An 11,397-nucleotide genomic window follows, 5' to 3' on the forward strand; every position below is an offset into this window, starting at 1 on the left:
ATCTCCATAATCTAAGCCCTCTTTCCAGTTTCCACTACTTAGTATATCTTGAGTTATTCTTCCAGAGTTAGTCCAAGTTCTGATGATCTCTCTTTCCTTTTCTAAATCAGTTTTTAGAGATTCATTCAATTTTAGTACTTCATCTCTAACATACAAAGCCTCTTCTCTTTCTTTCTTAGTTTGATGAAGAAAAACTAACTCCTTTTCTATATAGTCATTTCTGTTTTTATAAGCATGATTTTCAGATGTTAATCTTTCACATGTTAAAGTCTGATCTCTATAACTAATGAACATGGTTTTAAGATATAATCTCAACTCAGTAATATCATCAGTATTAAACACATATGTTGTTTGAGGTAACTTCAATTTAGCAGTTTCAGTACTGCTATCAGCATTTGCCATCAAGGCATAGTTCACCTCACGTTCAGAATCTGAAGTGTCTTTCCAGCTTTTCTTCTTTGTGACAAGTGCCTTTCTTTTGTCACTTTTTCCTTTCTTACAGTCAGGAGATATGCGGCCTCTTTCACCATAATTGTAGCATTTGACATTTGAGTTGTCTCCTCTGTCAGACTTTCCTCCTTTGCCTTCAGACTTTCTGAACCCCTTTTTATCAAAACTTCCACCTATCCTGGAAAACTTCCTACCCTTTCTGAATTTCTTGTAGGCTATCTTTGTGATACCCTTCACCATAAGAGCACACAGTTGCATCATCTCTGCATCAGGATCCATTTCAGGTAAACTTTCAGTTTCTGAATCATCATCATCAGAATATGATGACTCTGAATCAGACTTTATGATGAGAGCCTTTCCTTTGCCCCTCTTTGAGGCAACCACTTTAAGAGATTCCTCCTCAGCTTTAAGAGAAAATGTCCTTGACGTTCTTCCAGACCTCTTGCTCCTTTGATCCATCTCAAGTTCATAAGTCTTGAGCATACCATAAATTTCATCAAGAGTAGTTTCAGTAAGGTCATAGTTGTCTCTTATGATAGTAGACTTCAAATCCCAATTTTCAGGAAGAGCTAAAATGAATTTTAGATTTGAATCTTCAAGATCATATTCCTTGTCCACCAGTGACAGATCATTCAAGAGTTTGACAAACCTGTCATACAAGTCAGTTAATGACTCATCAACTTTTGAGTCAAAGTGCTCACACTCTTGAGTGAGTATAGTCCTCCTGTTCTTTTTGATTGCATCAGTTCCCTGGCATCTTATCTCCAAAGCATCCTATATCTCCTTTGTAGTATTGCAATTAATTACCCTGTTTGACATGACATTATCAATGGCACTATGCAGCAAATGCCTTACCCTTGCATCCTTGGCACTAGATGAAATGTCTTCAGTTGTGTAATCACCTTTCTCCTTTGGTATGGACTTTACTGGTTGATCAGCAACTGAAATAGAGAGCTTGGTAGGCTTATATGGTCCTTCATTAATCCTATCAAGGTATTCTGGATCTATAGCTTCCAGAAATATAGCCATCTTCACTTTCCATATGGGATACTCAGAAGGTCTCAGTATGGGAACCCTAATAGTCTCATATCGACTGTGGGTTTGGGTGTTTTGAGTTTCTTGAGTTTTGGTGGGCTTAGTTGGGTTTTGTGTTTCTTCAGACATGATTGTTTGGATCTTTACTGTATGTGTGTTAACAGAATGCTCTGATACCACTTGTTAGGTCACACAACACTGTAGAAAGGGGTTGAATACAGTATTTATACAATCAAATCAATTTCAACACAAGTATGTAACAAAGATCAAGTATATTCAATAAACTCTGTTACAATATGAACCGTTGTTCTCTCTCAATGATGAACAAATATCACTAAGAGCTGCTAGGTTGCAATGTATAATCTTCTCGATAATGATAACATATTTAGTGTAAACCCTAAGTCTGTGTTTATATAGTACACAGTTACAAGATAACTTCTAATTGATATGGAGTACAATTCTGTCTCCTAAAATATATCAATCAGATATCTTCTACAAGTCTTCTAGTCCACTAACTCTTTCCATGCATATCTTCTATTGTTTTAGTCTCGATCTTCTCCTGTAAATCAGCCGCATTCCTTATCTGAAGTCTTCTTACACTTAAATACTGATATGTACTTTAAGTTATGATATTAAGTTCTGATTTCAATAAGTCCTGATTTCAGTAAGTCCTAATATGTCCTATTGGTAAGTTCTGAAAACTAAACACAAATGATATTAGACATGATATATCAAATATATCTAACATATAACGTTTCTCTTCATAGAATTGACAGGCTTAACAGTTTTTACTTTATCATTGTCAGTTTCCTTGTCACTTTTAGAAGCACCAACAGACTTGCTCTTGGGCTTGGTGACAGGTGCCACTTTCCTAGATTTAGGAGGGCTTACAGTCTTTGATCTACCAGTGTTCTTATTAACATGCTTATCATGATTATGAGATGTATTATATGAGTGTATGGAATCAAGATAAGTGTGCATGAAAGATACTGCACATGGCATGCAAACAGATTTATCACACTTAGAAACTTTAGGCATGTGAGGCATGTTATGCACATAAGCATTCCTAACATTGTCTACTTTAACCTTTCTACAAGCATGAATAAGGTGACTAGCAGAAACACAATTATTACATAACTTCCTAGGGCCATTAGTTCCTATCCTGCCATTTCTACTTCTATTTTTCTTATTCTTGGAAGTAAAATCTAGTCCGGTAGAAGATAAGTCAGAGTCACTAGCAACAGACATAGGTTTATTTGCCTTTTATCTCCTTGAGAGCTTGAGATCCTCAACAAGCATCTCATGATGAATATAAAGATTATCTTCATCAAAGGGCTCAACAATAGCTTTCTTAAATCGAGGCTTCTTAGCTTCCTTAAGAATATGAGGTGTATCAGGGGAATTAACAACTTTTTCTATAGGGTCATTTTCAATTACTCATTTTTTAGAAGCTTTTCTAAGTTTGTCAAAGTCTAGACCTATCCCAACCTTTCCAGCTACTACTTGATCAGCTATGAGCTTCTTAGCAAGATTTACAGAATCAGTAAAAGCATGCAATTTAGTTTTTAATTCTGCATTCTTGTTCCTTAGCCCTTCCTCTGTCTCAAGGTGCTTAGTAATCTTAAGCTCTAAATATTTATTGGTTTGCTTAAGATTCTCAACACTGACCCTATCTAGAACTAACTTATCATTTTCATCTTTAACTTTTTTCAGTTCTACTTTAAGGTCTTCGACATCAAGTAGAGTACATCTTAGTGTAGTACTAACGTTTCTATATACTTCTTTTATGACATCATGTTTTTCAATACATTCCTTTGTATTGCATCGTGCCTTAAGATAGTGATGAGAAACATCATTTCCATACACTAGGATTGTCTGTCTGAAGGCGACACAGTGTTCATTGTCACACAAGTTATCTGGAGGTAAAGCACGAATAGTTGGAAATGTTACCTGAGAAGAAGATTCTGCCATCAATACTAGATTTCCATATTACTCTTCTTCATCATCGGTATCATCCCAGCTTTTCCCTTCAACTATGTATGATTTCACTGGATACTTCCTTGAGCTACCGGAGTCCTTCTTCTGATAAGCTTTACCTTTATCATTTCCTTGCTGAGGCTTTCTGCACTCAGTGGCAAAGTGCCCAACCTCATCACAATTGTAGCACCTGAACTTACTTATGTCTACCATCCATGTCTTGTAACCTGATCCAGAAGATAAACTTGACCTCTGACCACGGTTGCTACTTCCAGAACCCCTAAAGCCTTGCTTTCTTCTAAACCTGATGTTACTGAACATCCCTGCTAGATTGGCCATAGCAGGATCTTCCATGCTTTGCAGCTCCATAGTGGTGTAGTAGTCACTTGGACTCCCAAAGAGGTTTCCATCATCCATCTCAGCCTCAAAGAGCATTTCAGCTTTAGACTTAGGCTTTTCAGCAGTAATGTAAAGCTCTTTGATTCCACTAGTGTGGCGCCCCAAAATCCGGGGTCAGGGATCTCGGAGGCCACGCCATCTTGATCACTATATACCACATCCCTCGTATCACAATATATATAAATACTCACACTTTATGACCCCACACTTATCACAAACACACACTTATAGGTTATTGTCTTGGAAATGAACCATTCATTACTAGAGTAAATCAAACCATAAAGTGATAATTATTACAACCCAAAAGTAATTAAGTCTTACCGGGGAATAACCTTTAAGTAAGGCTAGTCTGCCGGCCAAATATTTGTTTCTTATTCATTACCTTACATAAGTCATACTTATAAATAAGCCGAACTAAAAATAACTGAAAACCGATCCAGCTTATTCAGTCTACCCGTGGTACAACACCAAACATCCTACGGAATAGCTGGCCATTTCCTACCCATTTCCCGGCTGTGAGTTTCATGATAGGCATCTTGGTTCACTGTTGTGTTGTGTCAATTTAAGAAAACAAGTGTGAGCTATAATGCCCAACATAATAATGTACAGTATGAAAAGACTATATGATAAACTCAATTAAAAAGTCATATATGATATTTATGTTTTATTCAAAAATAGTTTTCATTGGTAATACGCACCTTCTTTTGAAAACAATTCGTTAATGGATTTATTATCCTACAAATACCTTAATGGTAAACCCAGCACCTAGGCTTGGGTTACGGTATTGCATCACAATTCCAATTGGAAGAATAGGATATTTGTTGGAGCCACCGCATACGATGATCAGTCGTACTACGGACAATCAATAACCTTTTCTACTAGTAGAAGGATGACACCTTCGTATTCCGGTTATCACCCTTGCCGCATACGGGCTATGTGTCCTCATTTCGGGTATACACACACTTCGCAGCTCCTTAGGTACATATAGTACCGTCTCCTAAGGTACCGACAGTCTACCCAATACACGAAGTACTTGGATCTCTACCCCTCCTTTGTCCTTTAGGAAATCCTATCATACATTTGGAATCATCGAACTACAACGAAGTTCCCCAAGCGTTTTGCTTGTTGATAGGAACAACTCGTCTCATGTGTATATATATATAAGTACTTACGAGAATTTTCGGAGGAAGTACTAGGATAATGTGAGTTGACCGTTGTCAACAGATAAATAAATGAGGGGGAGTTTCTTTTGAAACTATATTCAAAATATTTAAAATATGTCGAGATAATATTCTTCGACGATCTGGAATTATTCGAATGATTTTCTGAAATTCAGAAAATATTTTAAATTGGGTTTTATGATTTTTAAATCACATATAAATCATTTAGTAAATAATAAATAATTAAATATTAATCAAATAACAATTAAACCTCGAATGATTTTACTTTAAAAGAATATTTAAAATAATATTCCTCAACTAATTTATGTTTATGTAACATAATAATCTTTAATATTTAATCGAGTTTGAAATAATTATTCACTGGAGAATACTTCCTCCATAATAAATGAATAGTTAATAAATATTTATTATTCGAATGATAAATTATAGTTGAGGGAATACGGTCTTTAGAAATTGTTTTTAATAAAAGTTCGAGGTATTTAATATTTTATAAGTGGATGTTGAGTCCCTTAAAATGTACTAATATGGACTTTTAATTGTCCTATAATATCACCGAAAAGATTCCCGGATTTTTATCTTAAAATCCCGTCCGACTTTCGGTGTTATAGTTATACGTCACGCTTAAAGTGGAATTAAATATTTTACGATACATACTTATCGTACAACATCGCTACATTATACGAAAATTCAATTACTACGTATCATGGAAAGTATGGTATTTACGCAATGATAATAAAAAAATCCTTTCACAACACAATAGTTAATAGAGTTGGGTCCGTCACTTTCCTGGGTAACTCGAGGTGAAGGGTGCTCTAGGTTCCGCTCGGAAATCTATAATCATAAACAAAATTCATTTTGTTAGGTCCCGTTCTAATTTACGGGGACTCGCACTCATGTGCTACTTATTATGCACCCTCTCAACTTGTATTACCCTTATTATTTCCTTAATTCCTTATTCCCATTATGGTCACTTCCTTTTTCAAAGTATCTTATATCCGTTTTCATTTTTGTCGTCGGCTCCGCTTATGGATTCTACGGTTCTCTAATCGCGCGGGATCGGCTCCAGTATTTTTATAAAATTGAAAAATAATTATTTTCACTTGAAATTTGTATGGAAGTTAGGAAACTCATACTACTCTCTGTAAAAATTTCATGATTTTTGAACATTTTTAAGTCGATCCTTTTTATTTTCAAATTCGTTATCCGTAGCAGTTTTTGTCGCGTAAATCACTTTTAGTAAAACGGCCATAACTTTTGATCCGTAATTCGGAATCAAGCGATTCAAGTGCCTAAACGATCCTTATACCACTTTATATCATAATCAAGGGTTTTGTTCAAGAAACTACAGTTTACATCTTCGGGAATTTCTGCAGAAACTTAAAGTTACGTTTTGTTCGTTTTAGCGAGATTACAGTTAGGATCGGATGTTCGTTTATGCCTTAAATCTTTATATGCCACCAAAAATCAACATATCATCATCACCACATTAACTCATCTCAAGAACATCATGTTCTTGAGGCAACAACAATCAACCTTAAATCTACTTAGCTAAATATCAAGATTACAACAATACTTCCATCAAAACTAGGTTTACAACTATATTCTAAAAGAATCTTGAACTTAAATCTTAAGTAAGGTTGAGTCAAAGATTTATACCTTTCTTGAGATCTTGAGATGTGTTATTGATGATGGTGAAGTCTTGGGAGTGCTTAGTATGGTTTGTGGAACCTAAAACAACCATTAAAATCAAGAAACCAAAAAAGAGTTACTATTTACACTATTCACTATCATCTTTGTTGAATTTATTGCACCCATCAAACCTTGATAAAAAGATCTCAAAGATTTATCTTACCTTAGTTTAGGTGGTATGAAGCTTGAGAATTAATGGGAAGATTTATCCATGGCTAGAGCTTGGTGTTTTGATTTTGAATTCTTGGTTCAAGGGAATGGGCCGAATGGTAATATTCTTGGGGAGAGATAGAGTTTTTGTGTTGCTTCCTTGGTTGCTTCCTGGAAATAATGCAAGTGATAGCTTTTAACTGATTTTTATTCTTTAGTTTATATCCTAGGATTGATTTTTGTTACCAAATCCTTGGACAAATCTAGCTAGGCTTCCTAGTTTACAAGCTAAGCTAATTAGCTTAGCCCTTTAGCTTACTATTCTCTAGCCCTTGGTTGATCATCCTATATATGTAGCTCACTATTTGATAAAGTAACCATGGTTACTTTTCTACCATGGTTAGTTAGTGCGTTACGTTTATTTAATCATTTACACGTTTGTTTGGTCGCTTAAACGTTTTTGTAATAATTTCTTGTAAACGGTTCACGACGTAAATCCTTTCATATTTATTCCTTATGTTTTGAATTACCGTACTTGCATATAAATCGGTAGGGTTTTAAATACGTAATTATATTGTGATTCCTGAAATCCTCGATGATCCGTAAATATGATCGTTTTTCAAAGTTCATTTTCTTCGAAAACTAATAGCGTTTACATACACTCATTTGGTACCTATAATCATAATATCAACTTCGAATCTCATTTTCTCATGTGCAACATAGTGTGGGCTAAAAAAGTTTTCCCCGTCTATCAGGGTTACTATTCATTAAACGTTTTTACAAAGTCTCAAAAATTCGAGTTAATACAGTCTTCCCCTCTAACAAGGATTCTGTCCCGGAATCAATTAGAAAATAAGTGGGGATATATGTTCCTCATCGCGTCTTCATGTTCCCAAGTTGACTGTTCGACATTTTGATTCCTTCACAAGATCTTAACCAGCTTCACAGTCTTGTTCCTCATCACTTGTTCTTTATGGTCCATTATCCTTACTGGCTGCTCAATGTAGGTCAGGTCTGGTTGTAAATCTACGTGCTCATATTCTATCACATATCGCGCATCCGCATGGTACTTCCTTAACATGGACACGTGGAACACGTTGTGTACTTGTTGCAGATTAGGAGGCTAGGTGAGCTCGTAAGCTAGAGGTCCAATTCTCCTCAAAATTTCAAAGGGTCCTATGAATCTGTGACTCAGCTTCCCTTTCTTTCCAAATCTCATCACTCCCTTCCATGGAGATACTTTCAATAGCAATGAATCCCCTACTTCATATTCCCTATCCTTCCTAGTCTGGTCGGCGTACTTCTTTTTCTGTCCTGAGCTGCTACCAGTCTTTTCTTGATGAGTCCCACCATTTCCCTAGTTTGCTGGACTAACTATGGTCCTATTATCTTGTGTTCTCCAACTTCATCCCAACATAGGGGATAGCGACATCTCCTTCCGTAAAGAGCTTCATACGGAGGCATTCCTATGATAGCATGATAGCTATTGTTGTAAGAAAATTCGATTAGGGGTAAGTGGTCATTCCAATTCTTTTTAAAGTCGATGGCACACACTCGTAGCATATCTTCTAGGGTCTGAATAGTCCTTTCGCTTTGCCCATCAGTCTGGGGGTGGTAAGCGGTACTCATGTTTAGTCTGGTGCCTACACATTCTTGGAAGCTTCTCCAAAATCGGGAATTAAACCTTGGGTCTCGATCTGACACTATGGCAACAGGAACACTATGTCTCACTACAATTTCCTTTAAGTAGATATTCCCCAGCTTGTCTATGGTGTACCTTTCGTTGAGTGGTAGGAAGTGCGCGGACTTGGTCAATCTATCTATGATAACCCATATTATGTCATGATTGGTCTTCGTCCTTGGTAGGCCTGTCACAAAATCCATGGCTATATGCTCCCATTTCCACTCAGGGATTTCCAGGGGCCGTAATAGTCCACTTGGTCGCTGATGTTCAGCCTTCACTCTCTGGCATGTCAAGCACTTGCTGACCCACTCTGCTACTTCTCTCTTCATGTTAGGCCACCAATAATATTCCTTAAGGTCATGGTACATCTTCGTACTTCTTGGGTGGATTAAATAGCCTGACGATGAACTCGACTTGAGCTCTAATTGATCATTTATTATTCTTATGTCTACGTATTTTATATCCCATCGTTTCCAAGATTTGATAACCTAAGGCTCTGATACCATTTCTGTGGCGCCCCAAAATCCGGGGTCAGGGATCTCGGAGGCCACGCCATCTTGATCACTATATACCACATCCCTCGTATCACAATATATAAATACTCACATTTTATGACCCCACACTTCTCAGACACACATACACACTTATAGGTTATTGTCTTCCAAATGAACCATTCATTACTAGAGTAAATCAAACCACAAAGTGATAATTATTACAACCCAAAAGTAATTAAGTTTTACCGAGGAATAACCTTTAAGTAAGGCTAGTCCGTCGGCCAAATATTTGTTTCTTATTCATTACCTTACATAAGTCATACTTATAAATAAGACGAACTAAAATCAATTGAAAACCGATCCAGCTTATTCGGTCTACCTGTGGTACAACACCAAACATCCTACAGAACAACAGGCCGTTTCCTACCCATTTCATGGCTGTGAGTTTCATGATAGGAATCTTAGTTCACTGTTATGTTGTGTCAATTTAAGAAAACAAGTGTGAGCTATAATGCCCAGCATAATAATGTACAGTATGAAAAGACTTTATGATAAACTCAAGTAAAACGTCATATATGATATTTATGTTTTATTCAAAAATAGTTTTCATTGGTGATACACACCTTCTTTTGAAAACAATTCGTTAATGGATTTATTATCATGCAAATACCTTAATGGTAAACCCAACACCTAGGTTTGGGTTACAGTATTGTATCACAATTCCAATTGGAAGAATATGACATTTGTTGGAGCCACCGCATACGATGATCAGTCGTACTATGGACAATCAGTAACCTTTTCTACTAGTAGAAGGACGACACCTTCGTATTCCGATTATCACCCTTGCCGCATACGGGCTACAGATCCTCATTTCGGGTATACACACACTTCGCTGGTCCTTAGGTACATATAGTACCGTCTCCTACGGTACCGATAATCTACCAAATACACGAAGTACTTGGATCTCTACCCCTCCTTTGTCCTTTGGGAAATCCTATCATATATTTGGAATCATTGAACTGCATCAAAGTTCCCCAAGCGTTTTGCTCGTTGATAGGAACAACTCGTCTAATGTGTGTATATATATATATGTACTTCCGAGAATTTTCGGAGGAAGTACTAGGATAATGTGAGTTGACCGTTGTCAACAGATAAATAAATGAGGGGAGTTTCTTTTGAAACTATATTCAAAATATTTAAAATATGTCGATATAATATTCGACGATCTGGAATAATTCGAATAATTTTTTGAAATTCAGAAAATATTATAAATTGGGTTTTATGATTTTTAAATCATATATAAATCATTTAATAAATAATAAATAATTAAATATTAATCAATAAACAATTAAACCTCGAATGAGTTTACTTTAAAAGAATATTTAAAATAATATTCCTCAACTAATTTATGTTTACGTAACATAATAATCTTTAATATTTAATCAAGTTTGAAATAATTATTCACTAGAGAATACGTCCTCCATAATAAATGAATAGTTAATAAATATTTATTATTCGAACGATAAATTATAGTTGAGAGAATACGGTCTTTGGAAATCATTTTAATAGAAGTTCGAGGTATTTAATATTTTCGTAAGTGGACGTTGAGTCCCTTAAAATGTACTAATATGGACTTTTAATTGTCCTATAATATCACCGAAAAGATTCCCGGGTTTTTATCTTAAAATCCCATTCGACTCTCGGTCTTATAATTATACGTCACGCTTAAAGCGGAATTAAACATTTTACGATACATACTTATCGTACAACATCGCTACATTATGCAAAAATTCAATTACTACGTATCATGGCAAGCATGGTACTTATGCAATGATAATAAAACAATCCTTTCACAACACAACAGTAAATGGAGTTGGGTACGTAAACTTTCCTGGGTATCTCGAGGTGAAGGATGCTCTAGGTTCTGCTCGGAAATCTATAATCATAAACAAAATTCGTTTTGTTAGGTCCCATTCTAATTTACGGCGACTCGCACTCATGCGCTACTTATTATGCACCCTCTCAACTTATATTACCCTTATTATTTCCTTAAGTCATTATTCCCATTATGGTCACTTCCTTTTTCAAAGTATCTTATATCCGTTTTCATTTTCGTCGTCGGCCCCCCTTATGGATTCTACGGTTCTCTAATCATGCGGGCTCGACTCCGGTATTTTTATAAAATTGAAAAATCAATATTTTCACTTGAAATTTTTATGGAAGTTAGGAAACTCAATATAATACTCTATTTAAAATTTCATTATTTATGAACATTTTTAAGTCGATCCTTTTTATTTTCAAAGTTCGTAATTCGTAGCAGTTTTTGTCGCGTAAATCA

The sequence above is a fragment of the Apium graveolens genome, chromosome 5, assembly GCF_009905375.1.
Source record: "Apium graveolens cultivar Ventura chromosome 5, ASM990537v1, whole genome shotgun sequence".
NCBI classification, from domain to species: domain Eukaryota; kingdom Viridiplantae; phylum Streptophyta; class Magnoliopsida; order Apiales; family Apiaceae; genus Apium; species Apium graveolens.